We start from the raw sequence: 23,673 nt of genomic DNA on the forward strand, positions 1-23,673 counted from the left end.
CAACTCTCCAGTCCATGCCCAAGTGTCGGGATGATGAACGCTTAGGGATGATTATAAAGGATAAGCTGAAACCTTTGCTATGAATGCATTATAGTTAAACACCCCCTCTGCTCAATTCTAGTTTCTTCATTTTTTCCACAAATGTTGATCCCAAAGTCTTCCTTAATGGAGTCTCCATCTCAGAGACTGTTTCTCTGAAACCCTGACCTGAGACAGCCACAATGGCCAATGCCACCCCTAAGAAAGCACTGGAAACAGAGATGGGTAATAATAAAAATAATTATAATAGCTCTCATCCACTGGATGCCTACAAGATAACTGGCAACATGCTAAATTTTTCAAATGTTATTTCACTTACTTCTCACAAATACCCTATGATGTAAGACTTGGTTTTGTTTTTATTTGTGGTTTTGTTTTTCACAAAAGAAGAAAAGGGAAATAATACTTTAAATTTCCTACTTTCTCAGTAAGGTTAGTGTTAAATTATAGTAAATATCCTTCATTATATTTAAAATTTGTGGGTCAATTATTCTCATTGCTGGGAAGATTTGCATATATTAATCTTAAAATCACTCACTCCTATAAGGTTTATACTATGATTATGTGGTTACATTTATACGATGCAAGTTTTTTTTCCTAATATTTGTAAACTTTACTATCATGAGCCATCTCCTGTCACTTTGCCAAAAATATGTTTCTGTTATGTATATTTTTATTTTTTTTTTATTTATTTTTTTTAAAGATCTTATTTATTTATTTGACAGAGAGAGACAGCGAGAGCAGGAACACAAGCAGGGGGAGTGGGAGAGGGAGAAGCAGGCTTCCCACTGAGCAGGGAGCCCGATGTGGGACTCGATCCCAGGACCCTGGGATCATGACCTGAGCTGAAGGCAGACGCTTAACGACTGAGCCACCCAGGCGCCCCGTGTTTCTGTTATGTATATATATATTTTTTTTTTTTTAAGATTTTATTTATTTATTTGAGACAGAGAGAATGAGAGAGAGAGAGCACATGAGAGGGGGGAGGGTCAGAGGGAGAAGCAGGCTCCCTGCCGAGCAGGGAGCCCGATGCGGGACTCGATCCAGGGACTCCAGGATCATGACCTGAGCCGAAGGCAGTCGCTTAACCAACTGAGCCACCCAGGCGCCCTGTTATGTATATTTTTAAAGGCAAGCCTGCAAACCAGACTCTTTAATGTTTACTTAATCATTTCAGAATAAAATTGAAGCAGTTTCATTATCCAATTAAGACCTAGGCTAAAATATATAAATTAACTTTTACATCATGAAGAGAATTTTTACCCTTCCTCTTTTGTATGTATTATTTCATTCAATTCATACAACAACATTGTGAGTCAGGCAAGTAATATACAAGTAAAGCACTGAGCCCCAGGAAAGAAGAGCGATGAGGGGCCTCACTGCTGAGGTTCTGGGCAACACAGGCACATTTATGACATGGCCGCCATTACCATTTAAGCTTCTTTGAGCTTAAAACTTCATTGCCATGAATGCTGTTCCAAATATGGTTTGATGTTTCAAAACAAAGATATGAAGAATGAAAACTCTCTGTAACTCTTCACTGTCATTTTGAAAATTGAGGACATAAAGAGATTGTTTCTTCTCTGTAGTTTTACCTCTTTAGCTGGGCAGCTTAGCCTATTTTTACCTTACTATTTGATCACTATTAAAACATTAAAATCATATGTTCTGTAAGATCAAATCACCAAATTGTTAAAAAAAATCCTCTCACAAAAGTTACTGAGAATGAATTGAGAAACATCTTAAAATATCCTCCCATACTTGCCTCTTCAAATGTTCTGTGGGTGTGTTTTCCCATTAATTAAAGCTCACTCTTCTGGCTGTTGTAATTGTATCATTTAATAGTGTATGAACCCGATTTTATCAACTTCTCCTTTTAGTTTTTGAACGTTCTCTCAAAATGGATATGAGATGCATTATGTTACATTGCTTTTACTGCTGAAGATGAGGCAAAGAATGTAAAGTTACAAAGGTCACAACCATTCTTCTGAAGAAATTATCTTAGAGAATAAATAAATATTTGTAGAGTTGCTAAAGGAATCAACAAAGGTAGGAGTAGATGAACTAAAAACCAGCCAGTGAGAGTAGGTCACTTAGAAACAAGTGTCAACAATACTATCTAAATCTAAATCTTTTTTATTATTGTTAACCAAGGAAAGTTTCTAACTTCTATTAAAGTTATAAGAACGCCAGTCATCAATAGTTTACTCATTTTGCTTCACATGAAAATTTAAATATTTTTGATACTGTGTTAAAAGTAATTGTTTTTTTTTTGTTTTGTTTTGTTTTTGGAAATAATAACCACAAGAGTGGGTAATAAAAAAGAAATACACAGTGGATTCTAGTTATCATGTTGAAGCAATACTGATATGTTTTATAAGTTTTCTGTTATTTGTAAAAAGTACGCTACGTGTATCAGTGAATCCAGGGGATATAATTCAACCTGCAGAGGGATAAAATGCATAGTATAATAAGGCCCTTGGTATTAGAATTTTTAGCTTGTAGGAAAAATATAGAAAAGAAGATTGTTCTTTTTAGTTTTTGAAAGCCTTAGTAAATAAAAGACTGTCCTTATTCTCTAATACCACATAAGGTTTAGAATTTTTATAAGCAAACATGGTTCAGTTTACATTTTGAAACACTATTGATATGTAAGTATTGTGTTTTAGACTGACTCCTATATTATTTCTCAAAGTGATTTTCAAAGAGTTGGTTTTTGAGAGGCCATTATTTTCAAGACATCTTTGAAATTCTACCTTTATTTTGCAATTTCCCTTTCTGCATCTGTTTTGTATTAAATTCTAAAGCATGCCTAAGTATTATGATGTGTTTAGCTTTTAGCTTTTCAAAATCCTGTAGTTTCTTTCATGCACTATTTTTATCATATTACAATACAAAAGTGAACTTTATGAGTCTAGAATTAATAACTCAGTAGGTAGCCTCTCAAGGATGTTTCCTGTCTTGTAAAAGGAAGAAGAGGAAATTTTGGAGATAACTATTGGGCTATTATTATTCACTTCCTTTCTTCATCTGATATCCCTCACATAAAAGAAATGGAAAAGATCAACTTAGAGACTTTGGAAATCATAACACCTTTATCTTTAACAAAGAATTAATGGCTTTATAGAGTATTTTATCAGTGTACAGTAGATGAATTCTGAATTTATCTTAGTTCCACATAGATTTATCAAGCACCTATACACCAGGTGCCTGTCCGGGAACTAAGGGTTCTGTAGTAATCAATAACAAACATACTATGGGAGGTATATGAATATAATTGAGATAGAGCACTGCTTTTGAGGAGCATAGTCTTAACAGAGAAGCAGGCATATAAACTGATATGTGGCAAGAACAATGGAAGAAGTGTGTTTAAGGAATTCAGTCCAAGTTACACATCATCCAACCTGTGGAAACAAGACTTTCCAAACTAAATAATACCTGAACCTAGTCTTTTTTTTTTTTTTTTAAGATTTTATTTATTTATTTCAGAGAGAGAAAGAGAGAGCATGAGCGGGGAGAGGGGCAGAGGGAGAAGGAGAATCAGACTCCCCACTGAGCAGCGAGCTTAGCCTAGTCCTACAAGATAATAGGAAGTATTGCAGGAAAAGCAGAGAGAAGAAGCTGAGGGGGAGAAGACATCGCAAGTGGGGACTGAGCATGAGAAAATATGAAAGATACTGAGGTTTTGTATACCAAATACTAATAACAGATGGTGCTCTTACAGTTAAAGCAAACCTCATATAATATATTACTATAGAAATTTTATTTTAAAAGAAGCTGCTCATACCATCTTTGAAAGTTAAGTAAATGGTCATGATCATTCTTGGTTCCAATTAAAGCAAGTTACATGTTCCTAGTAAAAAAGTAAAGGTGCCAGATTTTTCCAAATTAAATCCAGGGGTAAATTGTATGTTTCTTAGCATAAGTGTATATGTTTTACATAAATTTACATGTTGCTTGAAGCTTTCTATAGAGTATATAAAAAATAAATTAACTATTGCAATGTTAAGATTCAATATTCAGGGTCATTCCTGAGAAGCAGTATATGATTTTTTAAGGAGGCTTCTTGTTATTGTAGAGGCTATTACAAAAATACAAAACAGTTAAGGAAAACAGGCTAAAACCAGAATTTCTGCTTCCGTGCACATTTATTCCTTTACTAAATTATATATATATTTTTGTCTTGTTCTTTTTTTATTATTATTATGTTGTGTTAATCACCATACATTACATCATTAATTTTTGATGTAGTGTTCCATGATCCATTGTTTGCGCATAACACCCAGTGCTCCATGCAGAACGTGCCCTCTTTAATACCCATCAACAAGCTAACCCATCCCCCCACCCCCTCCCCTCTAGAACCCTCAGTTTGTTTTTCAGAGTCCATTGTCTCTCATGGTTCATCTCCCCCCTCCCATTTCCCCCCCTTCATTCTTCCCCTCCTGCTATCTTCTTCTTTTTTTTTTTAACATATAATGTATTATTTGTTTCAGAGGTACAGATCTGTGTATTTTTGAGGACAGGAATCATATCTATCTTGCTAACCATTTTTGAGCACCTGGTATCATGCCTCGCAGATTATTTGCTAAATATTTGTTATATTAGTTATTATATAAACAACTATAATTTTATACTCATATATAGTGAGTTTCTCATTTCCCTGCTCATCTGTTAAACTACCATACTAAAAAAAAAAAGGAATACACCAATACCAGGAAAAATTTTAGTACGTTTTTTCACTTTACAAAAATTTAATGGTTACTGCGATGTGTATAGCACTACATTAGGGCAGGAAACATGGTTCAGTAAAGTGTGATCTCTCTTTTAGAACTCCTAAACAAGATAGATTTTTAAATAACTGTTTAATGTGATAAGTGTTATAGTATTGAGACATTGTACTGTTGAGAAAAGTAAACTGTGGAAGGGAAATTTGAATTATTAACCAAGTATGTCATTGGCAGAAAGACTTAATGTTCAATTGAATTTATTACTAAGTACATTATTAAAGGATATTCAATCAACTCGTATAAGGTAAGGTAATAATCTAACTGATAATTTCTAAATTACCCTAAAATCAAACTTTTTATCATCATACACCTTACACATCTGCAAAACCAAAAGAATTAACTATCTTGAAGCAGAATTACCTAAAATAATTTAGAATACATTAACATGTGAAGATATAACATTGTACTAAGCAGTTCAAGGATTTCATATTAATAAGCCTAACTGAAACTATAAAATATCTTATCCTTTTTAACTGTTGATGGCCCCACAAATAAATAAAGCATACTGACAAATTTGTTTTAAAATACTTATCAAATACAGTGATAGTATTTTACACAAGCATTTCTGAAATCTGCAGTCTAATTGCCATTGTCCATCATTTAAGTAGTAAGGAATACTGAAAGACTGGATTTTCTGAAGTAAGAGACTTGTGACATACTTTGCTCACTGTCCATCACATCCGTAATGATTCTGAACAGGCTACTGCAATGTCTTTAGTGTTTAAAATAAGTTTAGCTGGTTAGCATGGAACACTACATCAAAAACTAATGATGTAATGTATGGTGATTAACATAACATAATAAAATAAAATAAATAAGTTTAGCTAGTGTTAGAGATGCAAGCATTTCAATAAGATATTTCTATTTGTTTTTAAGAGTACTCAGGCAACACATTAAAAATCACTTTTTCTTAGCTAACTTTTTTTGGGGGGAGGGGGTGCCTGGTTGCCACATGTTGTCTCATACCAAAATTCTGACTGGAATAATCGTTTGGTGTGTTTATTTTTATATTTTAGATATTGATATATAAATACCTTTAAAGAATATTTCACAGGTTAAATATCAATGAATACTTTTTGTACACATCTCCTTTTGTTTCCTGTGAATAACTATAGGAAAGTAATTAAGGAGTAGTTATCCTAAATATTTAGAGGTGAACATTAAACAAACATAATTTGTATTAGTTATTTTTGCTGCAAAATGAATCACTCAAAGCTTAGTGACTTCAAACCATCATTTATTTAGCTCGTGATTTTATAGATTAGCATTTTGGGCTAAACTCATGGTCTCAGCAAGAATCATTCATGCATCTGTAGTCAGCTGCTAGTCAACTTTGAGGCACTAATGTTAATGGGTCAGCTGGCTACTGGCTAGGGTAACAGGGGCAAATGGGCTACATGTTTCTTGTCATCCAATAGGCTAGCCCAGGCTTGTTCACAGTTCCAAGGTCCAAGAGCAGAAGCATCATGATCCCTTAGGCCTAGGCTCAGGACTTGTTTAATATCAGTTCTGTCACATTCTATTATAAGGCCATACTGGATTCAAAGTGTAAGGAAGCAAACTCCTGCTGGGAAGAACTGCAAAATATTGCAGGCATTTTTGCAATCCACCACCATCCGTCGTTCTCTGGCCATGATTTTTTTACATTTCTTCAGCTTGCTTTCCAGGATCCACAAAAGTCTCATTCAATTACAATTCCAATTTCTGTTTTGTTGGCTTTTGCTGCAAAAGGAATTTCACAAAAATTATGACCCAATTCTATGGATCAGTAATTTGTGCTGGGCTTGGTTGTTTTTTCTGCTTGTCTCACATGGCTTATGTATGCATCTGCAGTCAGCTATCAGGTCAACTAGGAGTTGTCTGGGGGAAGACAGCTAGGATGTCATGTCTCTACTCTAAGTGGTCTCCCACCCTATAGCAGGCCAGCCCAGGTTATACCACATGGTTGTTATCGGTTCCAAAATAGCAATCTCAAATGCACATGCACATTGCAAGCATCTGTTTGTTCCATGTTTGCTAATGTCTCATTGACTAATGCAAGTCACTTCATGAGGTACAGTGAGTATGGGAGGGGGTTACCTAGGGGTGTGGATCCAAGAAGGCATGAAAACTTTGGGGCCATTACTGCAACAGTCTACCACACAGTCTAAACAATTATCAGGGCCAAATGATCCTTAACTTCGACTGTGGTATCATTTTTAAGACAAAACTAAAAGCTAGATCATACATGTGGTATTCTGTAGGGGAAAAATGAGCATTAAGAAACATAATCATTTGCACAACACTAAAATAACATGCTGTCACTACCAACACAAAGTATATCAACTGCTCTGACTATGTAGTCACTATCTGAATTAATTCTTTTTTATTGAATTAAGTTAATCCAAAGCACTTGATCTGGCTATACAAAGTCATTTTTCTATTTTATATGGCTTGTGTTCTCTTTTTTAAAATATTAGGAATTTTAACACTTTACTTGTTAATAGAAAATTGGCAACAGTTAGAAAAAAAGAAATTAACAGAGAAATATTAATTGTTCAATTAAAAATGAATTAATCAGCATGTCAGGAAAATAGCATATTCTGAAGATAATTATAATATTTGCTACCTTATCTATCCTAAAATAATCCATGTTAAATGTCTCCTCCAAAAATTGGTGGTAGTGATTTTTGTGCTTAGTTATATTTTGATAAGAACAAAAGCACATATATGACTAATTAATGCTGAAAAGATTATGAATATATCCAAAAAGAGGAACATACTGAATATTCAAACCCAAAATAAATTCATAGGCTGTTTTAGCCAACATTTCCAGTTGTTGGTTGGTATCATAATTTTTACGAATTGTTGGTATCATAATTTTTGTTATCATTGATTTTGCTACAGCTTCAACTGTTGAAGAGAATGGAAATATTTATAAAACTGCTCACAATCTAGAATTAAATGAGAAGCTTATCCTGTAAAGCTATAATAACAGTAGGCTAATCCAAGGAAAATAGTAAAGGTGAAAAAATTAACTAGTTCAACTTCATATCATTTTCAAGTTATATATACATTTAATAATTCTGTTTCATATGAAATGTATCAATATGGAACTTCCAAAATATATTTGAAGATAAATACAAAGATGACTAAGGTATATTAAGACATGCAAAACCTGACAAAGTTTATAATTAGTATAGTGCACATTAGGCAGTTTTGTTGAACTTCTAACTCAGAGGTGAAGGTTCTGTCTGTGAACATAATGGCAGAAAATTAACTTTCCATGAGGTTGATTTTTTAGCTGGTAACACCAAAGAATATCATGAATACCATCAAAGTCCTTCAGGAAATCCTCCAAGAATTTATTTAGTAATGATTACAATCTCACTATATGAAATCAATGGGACTTGAAAAATCAATTCAACTGGATGGCTTAATATACCAGAAGATAACTCAAAAATAGGTTGTGTATGGGTCTGCATAAAAATCCCATCTGCAGCCAAAATAAATTTAAAGAAATATAACTGAATATTTCTAGGTGGTTGACACATAGTACAGTGTTCTTGATCAAGCCAAAAATAAAGATTAACTTTATCAGCTTGGAACACCCTAGGGACATCAAGTTCCAGTCAAATCTAAAGATCTGAAAAACAGTTATAAAATGTCATCTTCCATGTGTCTAGAAATTCTTAACCAGCCATTAATGTCTCACCTAGCATCATAAGTTTTACATTTACTATGTCATCAACGTTACCCACCAGGAGTTCTTTTTTTTTTTTTTTAAGATTTTATTTATTTATTTATTTGAGAGAGAGCGCGCACAACAGGGGAGAGGGGCAGAGAGAGAGGGACAAGCAGACTCCTCGCTAAGCAAGGAGCGCAACATGGGGCTCTATCCCAGGACCCTTGAGATCATGACCTGAGCCCAAGACAGCCACTTAATCGACTGAGCCACCCAGGTGCCCCGCACCAGTATTTCTTAATGTTAAAAGCAAGGTAATATGCTTTTGAGGTTTGAATGCAGTTGCCAGCATTTATACAATTATGCTGGATTGAGCTGCATGGAGAGCAGATAATAGCAAGACAACATTGAAGCAGTTTCCCTAAGATTAACAAAATATGACCTTTGCAAAGACACTTTAAAAGAATATGGAGAGCAATATATCACATGAAGACGAACATAACACAGCTATAGAGGCTAACCTACAACCATAGTGCTAGACCAGTCTGACATTTAGCAAAAGAAAATGTGAAGACCCTGTTAACAGATGCCTCAAGAAGGCATACCTAGTTAAGCTTGTTAATATCCTAATATTATACTTTTTATGTTTTCCTCTGTCCTACTATAATCCTAGACAAATCATATATGTACAGGAATATTTTTATTATTTTTTAAATTGAAACATTTTAAATACTTGTTCTGCATCTCATTACTCATTCAAAAATGCTGAAAATTCTTCATGTTACTTTACATATCTCTAATTCATTCTTTTCAATAGGTATATTATAGTCCATGGTATGACTATACCTTAATTTATTTAGCCATTTCCCTATTAATAAATACTAACTTTGTTTTCTGTTTTGAGACATTTATGAAGAATGGTACAGAAAACATCTCTAAACCTTTGTACCTGTGTGTATTAACAAATTCTTTTCTATGGCATAGATTTCCACGAATGGATTGCAGGGTAAAAGAATAAATTATTTTTATTTTAAATAGTTGCTGCCAGAATTTTCACAGAAATGATAGAGTATCAAATTATGCTACTTAGTGACATCATTATATAGTAAAAGATTGCTAGATCAGGTTGGGAGAGGGTTTCAAGAGTTTTTGATGTGGGCCCAGCTTTGTTCCTACTTAGCTGTATTACATTAGATGAGTAATGTCACCTCTCAGAGTCCTCATCTTCAAAGTGAAAATGTTAGAGTCAATGACTCCTAATGTTCTACCTAATTTTAAAGTTCTGTGATTTTCAAAGACTAAAATCCAAAAAAGTCTCCAGATATGGTATCCAATAACAGTGAAATCATTTTTAAAAATTTTAATGCACACTAACCATTTTTTCAGGAGGGAACACTGATAGCTACAAAAATCACATTTTTTCTTTATTAAATATTGAATACCTACTTGATTAATGGAAGATATCTCAAAATCTCCTGATGTTCTTAGAATTGGACAAATCTCTATGCTGAAAGAGTTCCAAAATGGAAAAAAAATCTCAAATCAGAATTCTTTCCTAGGGCTAAGAATATATTTATATATATAATACCTTGATAAATAATAAAAGTTTCCTCTAAAGCTAAATAAAGATTTCCTCTAAAAGCAACAATATCTTAGAAAATGGAACAATGTCCTTTTTTCTGGAGAAGAGATCAGCATGTCTTATTTTTTATGACCAGCATAAACACACACACACGCACACAAATCCACATATAATGAAAAATTCAAGCCCTACTAATGTGAAATCTTTGGACAAAATATATATGATATGCATATGATTATTGGTGTTGTTATCAATTCACAGATGTGCAGCTTTTAAGAGTCTTGTAAGTATTCCTTGAAATATCAGAAGCTGTATTACATAGTTAAAGATGAGTGATAAGTAGTAAAATGTGATGATTTTTAAGATTTGAGTGAAGTCTGATTTTTATATGTTAAATAATTGGTGAATTTTCATTCACAAAATTGCAAATCCTTGTTATTAAAAATGAGTTTTCTGTGATAAAATATCTTGACTGGCTTTCAAAATGTCAGTTGAATTTGACAGAAAGTCCTTGACCTTGAACTTTTCATAGTTGGCTTTTGATTGACACATTTATTCAATTTGACCTTTTAACAGAACTATTCTTCTGTTTGAATCTTCATTGGAAGATTGCTGTTGTAGCTCACAATCTAAGCAATAGTTTGAATAGTCTTTTCTGACATTGATGTGTTTAAATTCGCTAAATTCTAAGTATTTTTGACGTTGATGAGAATCTTCATGACTGTGAAAGACAATGCTTAAATGGATGCTGTGACCCAAATTGCCTTCTTCTACAGTGAAGTACTTTTTCAGTAAGAAACTTGTTCCTAAACATTAGTAACTATCAAATTAGGCTAGGAGAAGAATAGTATTTCTTCATGAAACCCATAGTTGAAATAATACAGCTATTTGTTGAAGATTGTACTTGTTAAAATATTTACTAATATTGAAATAAAATGTGAATACCTGAAAAACTTGAATTTTGAAGGAAAACTTGGAACAGCTACATATTTAACTGGCAAATTCATCTTTAGAAATTCTTATATAAAATTAATTATTCCACTTGGAATATTATTTTGTTTTTGCAAAAAGTTTAGTCCACTATTCTTGCTCATTTTTTTCTTTCAAACTGTCAACACATTCCATAGCAATGATTCCATAATAAACCATATTTTTTCCATATATGCAAAGAGGCATAGAAATGTGCCAGACACTGTGCTAGACACTGGGTATATTAGTGAACTGAATATCATCTTTATTTATCATCTTTATTTATAAGAATGAATTCCAACTATGGTTGATACTCACAAGATCAAAATATAGTTAAAAATGCCTTTAGGGTGATATTTACTCAGTGGATACAAAGGCCTTTTCTTTTTTCAGTCCATTTATAGCTCAAGAAGATGAAATGAGAAATAAGTTTGTTTTTCAACCCAGAAAGTTCTAGGTTGGAAATACTTCCTCTAACTTCTCCCTGAGGATAGTCTTTTTTTTTTTTTTTAATCAAGTCACTTCTCTTATACATTACCACAGATAAATAAAAGAAGCCAGTCAGTCGACACTTTCAATACTCATTTTCTCTATAAATGTCCTTAACTTGATCCATAATTTCATTAGGAACCTTTTTGTATATTCCATATTACCACAGGCAAGTGTTTTGCTAATTTTTCTGCCAGTTCATAACTCAGGTACTTTTGTTCCAGCCTCTAATTACAATCTCCTCAATGTTTTCCCAGCCTCCATTAAGTTTCTTTGGGTTCTTCCCTGTCTTGAACTGGGGGTCTGGACATTGTGGGAAAATATTCTGGTATAAACAAAGGGTCTTATACCCACACACTTGGGATCTTTACCTGAGGACATACTTTATTTGTAGCACCCTGGATTGATGTTTGCCAAGACCATTTCTTACTTTGCTAGTCCTTTACCATTGGGTGAGACTGAAGATGAGAAGTAGTTTGGTTTTTGAATCTAGAGTCCTGGCTTCTTCAGATTTCTTCAGTATTCTGCTTCAGAAATGGGTGATTCTTTCTTTTCAGCTCATTTTTTATATAGCTAAAAAAACATGTTGGTACTTTTAATTTTCTTCCTGAAAATATCCCCTTAAGCAAATTCAAAGTTTGTTCACTGTGAATAATGTGTTGTTCACATTATCTCCGGTGACTATGTTGCCAAACTTTTCCAGCACTGCATGAAGTTTCATCTTTTCTTCAGTATCCTATAACAGTTTCTTCACTGTTTGTCAAGCCTTTATCAATAGTCTCTTTGAGATCCTTCCAGCTATCATTAATACTGTCCTCATGGCCTCTGAAAATAACCCCAAAGCCAATGCCACATGTTTAGACTTGAGTTACAGCAGTACCCCCTTCTAGGTACCAAATTATTTTATGGTTATTCACTGCCGTACAAGGAGGCACTCCAAAACTTAGTGTTATAAAATGACAACTATTTTGTGCTGCTCACAATTTTGTGGGTCAGGATATCAGGCATTTGCTGTTATTTTACAGCAAGGATGGCCTGAAACCCAAGGATGGCTTGAATCTGTTCCACAATGGCTGAGCCTTCAGCTGGGGTAGCCAAGTGGCTGGAGATGGCCTGCATAGGTCAGTAAGTACTATGTGTCTTAAGCCTCCATTCTGGCTGTTAGACGGATTCCCAGTTATGCCAGGGCTAGAATGCCCAAGATGATTTTTTTTGCTCACAAGTCAGGTGGCTGGGCTAGAATGGTTAAAACTTGGAATCTCTGGACTTCTCTCTTTCTCCATGAGGTCTCTCCACATAAATAGCTTAGCCTTTTTTATAGGATGACAGCATCAGGAGAGTCTGACTTTTTAAATGACAGCTGGCTTTCCCCAGAAAAAAAAATGTTCCGGGGGCCTAGGAAGAAGTTGCAAGTCTTCTTATGATATAGCCACAGAATTTCCAAGATATCATTTCTGCCATATTCTATTAATAAAAAAGTCACTGAGACCAGTCCAGATTCAGGCACTAGGAAATTAGACTTCACCTCTCAAGAGAACAAGTACAAAAATCTATGTGAACATCTTTAGTCTACCACAGTAAACAAGAAGCTAAGTCCTAGGCCTAATAAGTTCTTTGAGCAACATTACATGCAAAAGGTGTCACCATAAAGCACAGAAACCAATGTAGTATAAAACAGATTGTGAGAGATTTGCTACAGTATAGTATTATGGTTAGCCATAATAAAATAGAATAGGTCTCACCACTGACTCGGTGAAAATTTTAAATACATCTTAGTGCAATGTCTTGCTGAAAGGGAAAAGGGATAACTAACGGGAGAGAAGAAACACTAGCAGGGCAGAAGTGAAGAGAATCTCAGGATACTAAATTTAATTCATAATAGAGCATTAAAGCTCCATTCCAATTACTGGCAGATATTTTACTGTACAGAGAGGTTGGGGATCAAAAGGCAGGGGTAGAATCCATGTCCCAGAAGGAGTAATAGTTAAGATCAAAAACAAATGTGTCATTAACCAATGACAGGGAGAAGAGAGAAACAGAAGCCGTAGATCAGAGCAGGTAGATCTCTTCTGGTTTAGTCTTCTAGACTCAGTATTTATCTCCCTGGCCTCCCCCAACATGCCAGAGACCCAGGATGATAAATTGCTTGAATCTAAGTGACCCAAGTAAAACAAAGACAGGCAAACAAAGTGGCCTCATTCCAGACTAATTCTTAAAGTTCTGTGTGAAAATCAATGAAACACAGAGTGGTCTACCATATGCCCGACACTTTAGGACTTCATAACAGTACCAGATCAATACTAGTCCTAACTGATGAGTGAGATGAGAGCTACTATATTCTGTATGCTTGGGCTTTGCTAATTTCAGGGAAGAAATAGAAATCCCACAGACAGTTGTCTGATCACTCTTCCCATAGCCAGTATGGGACTAGACTTGCACGGAGATATCGACTATGCTGCACTGTAAAATCAGTAGCAGGATAAAATTCAGTTTATTCTGGAAACCTGTATATGATAGTGTAACAAAATAGTGCTGACCTTAAAGGATAAATTGAGAATGAGACTAGAAAAAAGAGAACAGAAACATTGATGTATCAGTAAAATACTGACCCATCTAAATTATGCACTTAGGTTAGGAAGTCAAGTTTGGTCAATTCTCCTTCAACTAAAGACGTGTCACCATAAACTGCCAATGGCTTTTTTTTTTTTTTTTTAATCATTTGTGGGTCACCTATAGAAGATTCTCTTGATTCTGGATTAATGATCACAGAAAAGGTGAATAATGCCATGAACAAATGAGGTTGATGGGTCATATATATTAATATTTCAAAGGGAGATATTGCATTTCATATCTAGATGTGGTAGATAAAAGACAGTCATAAAAGAATGCACTCTCAGAATAATTCTGTGGTTTATTTAGAAAACTAATTTCTAATAATTTCATGGTTGTTACTATACCATGAAACCATTTTATTTTGACACACTTGCCAAATTTTGCTTTAATACTGGTGAATCAAATTACCTAGAAGTCTAAGCAGAATAAGGATTAGTTTTACAGGCAGAATAGTAGAATAAAAGAACTCTTGATAAGAGTCAGGTGCCCAAGGCTCTTCTCTATCTCCTCACTTAACTCGCCCTTGAACAAGTCACCTACACCTTTTAGCCCTCAGTTTTCTCAACTGCTGTAGGAATTGGTTAACTGATGATTTGTTAACTGTCTTTCCACACTAAAATCGATATATTATGCAGTGATTTTTTTAAAAAAGAAATCATTTATTTATTTGATAGAGAGCGAGAGCAGGGGGAACAGCAGAGGGAGAGGGACAAGCAGAATCTGTGCTGAGTGTGGAACCTGATGAGGGGCTTGATTCCACGACCCTGAGATCATGAGTTAGGCCAAAATCAAGAGTCAGATGTTCAATTGACTTAGCCACCCAGACACCCTGCAATGACTTTTTTTATACTATTTACTACTTCAACATATCACATTGTATTATAGCTAGTTGTCTACTGCTAATATTGCATTGTGAGTTTCTCAAAGGTATAATTGATATCTTATCTTATAGCCTGTGCAGCTCAGATATGATGGATTTTATCTCTTGTAACAACTCCAGTCACCTGAAGCTCTTTGTTGAGTAGAATGAATAGGTTGGGTCAAAGCTCAGGCATATTAACTATGAGTAAAGAAGGGTGTAATTTCAAAGATGCCAAGTATTTGCAATTTCCTGTTTAGACAAAATAGATATTCTAACAAATGATAAGTGAGTGAATGAATAATTTTATAATGGTGCATGTGCCATGAGCTCTCATAAAATAAAATATGTAGCTGTTATAAAGTTTTATTATTCTGGAGATTTCTTAGTGGTTATGCCATTGCTAACTGTTTACAAAGCACATATTAATGCATGAATGAACAAAATTTTTCCTGACTAGTTCTATCATCTGTATGTAACATCAATGAGAAATAATTTAAGAAACATAAGCTCAGTGAAAGATAGTTAAGATTATTCCATTACTAGACAATGGTGTAATTTACTCTAAAGAAAAACATTTATTCTCTATCTTGATTATTATCTTTTTACATCACTGTATTTTTAACACAAAATTTTAGAAGATGTAATATCTTCTATTTCTATTTTTTTTATGCTAATGTGCATTGAGAAAAAGCCCAAGTCAATATAGAATAGAAAAGAAAATACAGGGATAGCTGGGTAGCTTAGAAGGTAGAGCATGCAACTCTTGTTCTCAGGGTTGTAAGTTTGAGCCCCACATTAGGGAGTAGAATTTACTATTTTTTTTATTTTTTTTCAATTTTATTTATTTATTTTTTATTTATTTATTTATGTATGTATTTGAGAGAAAGAGAGAATGAGAGAGGGGAGGTGGGGGAGAGGGAGAGAATCCCAAGCAGACTCCCCACTCAGTACAGAGCCCCATGTGGGGCTCAATCTCATGACCCTGAGATCATGACTCAAGCCAAATGCTCAACCAATTGAGCCACTCAGGCATCCCTAGAGTTTACTTTAAAAAAGAAAGATACAAACATTAAAGTAGAGAAAAAATAGACATTTTACAGTTTACAAAGAGATGTATGCCAACTCCTTGATATTTATTCCAAAGAGCACCATTGCCCAGAATAAGCACATATGCTCCAGGAGACCACAGACAACATCAGTATGGCTTGGAGGGTTCAGAACACAGGACCCCACACTGAGAATTGTCTTGTGTTTGGTGTAGTGCTCCCCTGACACCATTTTGAAATTCTTAATAATTTTTGGACAAGGAGACCTGTATTTTCATATTACAATGGGGCTCATAAATTATGTAACCAGTCCTAGTGGTCAGTTAAGTCTTTATAAAAAAAAGTAAGATTTAAACAAGCCCTTAACATGTGAGACAGAATTTGGAGACTTTGGTAGGTCGCTGAGGAACCACTTGAGGAAAGGTGCAGAGAGTGTATTTTCCACTATAGTAAGAGACAAGGTAGGTTGAGTCCAGCCTTAAGTACTCATGAAGAAGTTGGGTCACCTTGTAGGCAGTAAGTAAAGATAGCCAGTGAACATTTTGCAATTGTAAATAAAATCAGTTTTAAAGAAGGATGAATCTAGCAATGGCATGTTAGATGGGTAATAGTGAGAAACAGGCAGAGGATAACATGGAGGATATAAGAAGGTGGCTTGAAAGCTATTATTAGAAACCTAAATTTAGAAGTCAATGTTCATGGGATGATTGTTACAACTATATGAAGCACACAGAAAGAGAAAATATCTTTCTTTGGATCCTGAGTATTTTGCTTAACACACCCATTTCTCTCATTCACATTTATTCCAAGCCTAGCTGCAGATATGAGGAAAGCTACTCCACACTCTCTTCTTATGTTTTTTCCATCAAACCTGGATTAAACTAGACATTCAAGTGCAGAGTCTATATATGTATAACCCAAAGTTTAGCATAGCCCAAGAAATAAATAGCTGTTGAATTAATTAGTGATAATTGCACCAAACAATAAAAGGAGAATATATCAGATAATCTTAGCAGGTATGTAAGATACACTTTAGCAACAGTTAGGAAGGAATTACAAGTAAGTTCAAGAAAGTATAGACTGATAAACTATATGACCTTATCTGTTTCATGCCTATTTTAACTTAGATGAACTAGATTAGTATAGAAATGACACTATAGGCATTTAGAGCTTGTCTTAGTCTATCAAGACTGCTGTAACAGAATACCATAGAATGGGTGGTTCATACAAAACAGAAATTTATTTCTCACAGTTCTGGAGGCACTGACAGATTTAGTGTCTGGTGACAGATGGCCATCTTTTACTATGTCTTCACATGATAGAAGGGGTAAGAGAACTCTCAGTGGTCTCTTTTATAAAGGCACTACTCCCATTCATACTATACATCCCAAACACCTCACCTCCAAATACATCACATTGGGGATTAGATTTCAATATGTGACCTGGGAGTGGGGAAATGGGGTACACATACAGTCTATAGCAGAGCCCTTTTATCTTGATCATTTGTGTTCATCTTTTTTTTAAGATTTATTTATTTATTTATTTATTTGAGAGAGAGAGAGCATGAAGGGGGAAGGGTCAAAGGGAGAAGCAGACTCCCCGCTGAGCAGGGAGCCCGGTGAGGGACTTGATCCTGGCACTCCAGGATCATGGCCTGAGCTGACGGCAGTCGCTTAACCAACTGAGCCACCCAGGCGCCCCATTTATGTTAATCTTAGATAAAGGAATGCCCATTACCTACCACTAGGGAAAAGAGAGTCAATGCACATGTATTCAGATCAGAGACATTTTTTTAAGAATTAGGGAACAAACATACCACCTAAGTCTGACATCGACTGACATGTTAGATATTACATTCTCTAGTCCTATATATCTACTCGGGAAAGGAGGAACACTAATGTGATGCACATGGCATTTTGTCATTCATTCATTATTCTTCATATATCCAGTTTTGTAATTGAGGAAATAAGTACGACTTAACATTTTTATTTTTAAATTTGTTATACTAAAATTTAATTATAACTTTTCCTGTATATTCTTGCTTTGAGCTGCTTCCTAATGTCTAATCTTCATTTTCACCAAGATAGTGGACTGATCCCATGAATTCATGACTTTGTGCTTATAATATTAAGTGATCCAGTTTGGATATCTGGCTATTCTGAGTTCATCAAAGAGTTATCAACTCGTTCCTCTTTAACCTATGTCATCAAGTAAAGCTGTTTCTGCATTTTTCTGAGTACTTAAAAGTACGTTATTAGAATATGTGTTGGAAATTAAATACCAAGGTCCTAGTAATGGGAGCAATTTTTACCTATTTTCAGTCTTCAGTGCATTGTTGCATGCATTTACTATTTCATCATTATAGACATATATGTTTTTGTCAAATAGTATTTTGTCTAGTATTTTTTCACTAGTAGCAATTAATTTTTCTATTTCAGAGAGTATGTCCAATTACTTAAGCATGCAAGTTAATATCAGCTTTCTTTAAAAATATATTAAAACCCATGCCATCATGAATGTAAATCCTGTTATATAAAGGTCTAAGGAAAAAAAAACAGAAAAATAATGTATATGTATGTTATTTCCTTATCATGGTAGGGTACTTGAAACAAATCATCCTCTGGGGAAAAAAAATACTGTACCAGGGAAATCTTTTAAGTATTCAAGAGTTTATGTCAATAACATTAATCATATCTCATAATCCATGTCTCATAGCTGATACCTAGTTTTTTTATGTTAGAAAAAATTTTTAAAATCCCATCTCACAGAATTTATATGCTATGTTACTTTTGCTTTGTAGAGAAGAATGGTTTGTATGTCTGTTAGGGGCTGGGGATGCTGGAAATGCCCTATGTGAGCCTCTTGAGAAAGTTAAATAAACCCTAAATGAGGGCACAGCCATCCCCAGCAGGCTTCTCATAGAGTCATTCAGCATGAGTCCTATTTACAAGAATACTCAATTTAAGCTATCTTGTTGTTTGGATGATTCATTCCGCAAACATTCTCAGAGTGCTTAGTATGTGCACAGCATTCTGCTAAATCCTGCTTTAAAAAAAAAGCTTTAAGAATATTTTACACTTTTGAAGAATTTCCCAGTAGTTCATGTATATATGTACTTTGTTTCACTTGATTTCCCTCATGAAAGAGATAGTGCAGTTATTATCTCAATAAAGTGATTTTCCCAGAGTTGCAGGGCTAGGAAGTCACTAAACTAAGGCTAGAATTCAGGTTTTCTTATTCTGAGTGCAGTAGTTTCCTTATAGGAGCGGATATATATATATATATATATATATATATATATATATATATATATATATAAAATAAAACTAAGTACTTATCAGAAAAATTACTGTATCTATGGAAAACATTGATAGACATTTGTCAAAGGAGTGAATACCAATTAAAGAAAGATTTGTCTTGGCTAAGAGTGTGATTATAGTGCCCTTTAACAGATAGCATTTATCAAACCCTCACTATGTGCCAGACATTGCTATGGGCTTTACTTGCATTATCACATTGCAGCTGTGAGAGAAGTTTTGCATGATAGAGTAATTTTCCCAAATTAAAAATTTAATAAGTGGTAGAGCAAGAATTCACACAATTCTGTGTCTTTCTAAAATCTGTATATACTCTTTAAGTGCCTTTTTTCCACTGTCTTTTTCCATGGTCTTTTCTTATTTCCCATCCTAACTTCTTTGAAAGAAAAAAATGAGGGGAATGAGGAGGTATGTCAGGCACAGAGAAGGAAGGAAACAAGTCATTTCATGCATTCATCAGCTCACCCAGTGATCATTGGCTACATTAGCACCAAGCTCAGCTCTGGGACTGTCCATAGTAGACCTTGGGGGTGACTTCCAAGAACATCAAGTGCTAGTTCAGAGACATGAGCATAACTAAACAGTGGCAGAGCTAATGAAGTCTAGCCCAGAAAGTCCAGAAAGACTTTACCAAGGAGAAGGCCTTTGAGCTGTCTAAAAGTATCTTCTCAGGCAAAGAAAGGAGAAAGAGCATCTGCAACAGAACAACAGGCAGAATTATGGGAAATAGTCCCATGGATGAGAAAAGGTGAGAGTAAGGCTGTAGAAGCACAGGATTCTGTCATAGGAGGTGGCATCATGTTCTGAGGAGCCTTCTGTGTTGAAGTGAGGAGATTGGACTTAATCCACAAGGTAATAGGAGCCAGCACACACTTTGAACAGCAAAGTTATATGTGCTTCCATTTTTAAGAAGTCTTAACTAACAGTCTTATGTGGGATGAGGACATTTAGTCAAAGTGAAAGCCAATAAAGATTTGGACTTGAGTGGAAGGATGACGGTTCCTGTATTATTTCAAAGCCATAAATAAAAATTACAATAATCTAGCAACTGCTCTAGTGAGACTATGTGACCAAGAAATGTAAATGATTTAGCCATGTTGCTGCTCTCACAGAGAGTAAACATACAGCCTCTTTCTTTGTTCTTTTTTTTATTAAAGTGTAGTTGATATACAATGTTACATTAGTTTCAGGTGTACAATATGGCAATTTGACTAGTCTATGCATTATGTTATGCCCAAAACAAGTGTAACAGCCTCTTTCTTAAAGAGTCTTCATTTATTCAGCCATTCAACAAATATTTATTGAGCTCCTGCTATGTGGCATGCACAATGCTAGGTGCACAATGCTTGGAGCATTATGTTAAGTACTGGTTGTGGGGAAGTTCATTTGAAACAACATGTAACACAGTTTATTCATAAAGCCAGAAAAAGCAGCAAGGAAAAGACAGGATATAAAGTAAGTGTCAAACAAAACAAGAAAAGAGAGAATAACTCCTAAGAGAGAAAAAGTGAAAATGAGGTTTAAGCTTAAGAAAGCAAGCATCTGCTGTAAGTAACCATTTCATTAAAAGTGCACTAAATTGTGGAGGTTCTCTCTCAGGAACTGCATATTGTGGATTGAGATTAAGTATAATGGGTTCCCCCATGAATTCTTCTCATTACTTCTCTTGAAAGATCAGTAAATCTACTGAATGGGTAATTTAGGTTTACTGTTCACAATCCATTCATTTTACTTTTAATCTTCCCTGTCTAGAATTGTAAAAATATAACGTAGGTATAATCCAAAAGAGAAGGGATGAGCCCAAAATGAGACTATTTCAACTCCTCAAATAGTCTTGACATTGACAGAAATGCAATAAACTCTAGACTTTTTATTCCTGATAGATGGTGATGGAGCTTCAGCCAGTTAATAAAGTATTGCACACTATTAATTGCAGGAAACAAGTAAAAGACAGCATAGGAAAGATAATCTATACCTCACCCTTCTGAATTCCTCAAATCTTTATGTGATTTTCAGTGAAGACTCATCTTAATCTCATTAAGCTTTTCTTTTACTATAATTCAACAGAAAGGACAAAGGTTTGAGGACTTTTATCCAGGACAAAAAGAAATCAATAATTTGGGAAGAAAAGGTTCTGGAAAATAAGACAATCAATTATTTAATCACAAGAATGTGATTTTATAAAATAATTTTTCAAAAATGTGAGCCTGAAAAATGACTTTTAATCATTACTTTTTCCACTGTTAAACTACCACCAATCAGTTTGAGATATTAGAAAATAGACAAGCAAATAAAAAAAATAACAAAACAAAAAATACCAAGCACAGTCTTCCAGAAGCATATTTCTGGAAATAATAAAAGTCCCTTATGATTTTCTGGACCTATCCTTGGCTTTTCCATTAGACATACGCCCCATTCTGGGTTCAGAGTGTATGTATTGATTCCTGATTAATTTGAGTACCCTATTAGGAGAGCTTCTTTGAAATCCAAGGAGAAAAAGAAATTTTCACACCTAAGATGGACCCATACTACATAAAGTGATAAAAATATCAAAGCTTATTTATAAGTATTAAATTATGTTGATTTGAAACTGAATTATAGCTTATGATGTTTATGATTTGCTTTTGTTTACCCATATTAAATCAAAGAGTTTTAAAGTATAAATTTCCTTTTCAGATTTGAAAGAAGTAAGCACTTAGTCCAGTATAGATGGGAAAATGAAATTTATGAGTACCAATTTATCCTAAGGAAATTAGCAGCGTAGGACATTCTCTGGACAAATATCACATTCTTTGAAATAATTGTTATGACATTTTAATGCATTCTTACCATGAAGCATTCCCTTGTAAATGACTAAACCAGACTATGTCTTAACAATTATTTCATGAGAAAACTTCAATACCTTTAGAAGTTCTTATCATAAGACCAATAGAAAGGAAAAAAAAAAAAAAAACAGAAACGAAATACCAGAAAAAAGTGGTTTAAAACATAGTATACAGTTAAGCATTTCATTTAAGTAAATACACATAATTTGACAGGTAAAAACTTCCAATGACTTCACACACTTTCAATGAACGCTAAGGAAGGAAAAAAGAATCCAAAGAATTTCTAGAAATTCTTCTTGCTTTTATGGTTTTTATATAACCCATTAGTCTATATCAAAATAAAGGCAAGCAACTAAACTCAAGTAATTATTGGGATACTGCCCTCTAAGGACAAATACACTATTTTTTTAAAGGTAATTCACCTATTCCATCAAAAAATAAAAGATCTCTAATCTGAAGTGCTTCTCTTTGGCTTGCATTAAACATCCTTTCATATACTCAACTACTGTTAAAGAGAAGTGTTGAGTTCTTTGAAAATATCATTTCAAGCTATATGCATCTACACTCATTCCAGCCAATTTTTTTATTGCAACATGAAAACTGAAGAGTGTATTGGAGTTTTGCTATGTTGTTATCTGAAAAAATACCTTATGAGTTGTGAATTCCAGATCTTTGGATGTTCACACACATGTGCGTGTGCGCGCATGTGTGCGCGCGCACACACATACACACACACACACACACACACACACACACAAATCTGTCTTTCCTGATAGAGTAAATGAAAGCCAAGACTAAGTAATGAAAGTCTGTACCCGTCATTCTAATGTGTAGGATCATCACTAATCCCATGAACTGATACATCTAAAAGATACTTATTCATCTCCTTAACTGCAGTTGTTCTTCAACGATGTTCTAATCATCATGCTCCCAATAAGAATCAAGTGTTTCAAAACTCCTTTGTGTTTCATAACTACACTGATTAGCAGAAATACAGGCTGACCCTACTCCCTGATGGTGGCAGTTATAGGAGGAATAAATCTTCGTTAAGTAAAGACACATGGCTTTGGGACCAGCAATCTTTCACCCAAGCACTCTCACTCTGTTGCCTACAGTGTACTTACAAAAGCAATCATTCAATAAAGCTGCACAAGATAATCTTTGGACTGCTATCTTCTCATAATTAATTTCCACATGTTGCTCTTCCTTTCAAAACTATTGTCTTGCCACAATATAGGCCTGTCTTTGAATGTCAAAGCGATAATTTTGGCTCACTGATTATTTTTCCTATACTTTTAAATATATGAATGTTTATGCATATTTAAATATTTCTTAAATATTGTAGCTGCTGAATCATGATATGAAATATTTAATGTTCAAGCTCTTTATTAGCAGTCGTTGAAAACATAACTTCCATGTGTTCCTTAAAATAGGGCATGTTTGATTTCTGTATTGTTGTCATATAAATTGTAAGGACAAA

General features: G+C 34.3%; 1 protein-coding gene and 1 long non-coding RNA gene across 4 annotated transcripts in view; one reads left to right on the forward strand and one right to left on the reverse strand.

Annotated features, from left to right (window-relative positions):
- CNTN5 (contactin 5) overlaps positions 1–23,673 on the forward strand; it is a 1,336,681-nt gene that overhangs the window by 1,191,414 nt on the left and 121,594 nt on the right. The window lies entirely within an intron of this gene.
- LOC144379455 (uncharacterized) overlaps positions 6,106–23,673 on the reverse strand; it is a 113,347-nt gene continuing 95,779 nt past the window's right edge. Inside the window, exon 3 of the long non-coding RNA XR_013442536.1 lies at positions 6,106–6,548. This is a non-coding gene — a long non-coding RNA (uncharacterized LOC144379455). The remainder of the gene's footprint in view (positions 6,549–23,673) is intronic.

This window comes from Halichoerus grypus, chromosome 11, assembly GCF_964656455.1.
Source record: "Halichoerus grypus chromosome 11, mHalGry1.hap1.1, whole genome shotgun sequence".
Taxonomy (NCBI): Eukaryota; Metazoa; Chordata; class Mammalia; order Carnivora; family Phocidae; genus Halichoerus; species Halichoerus grypus.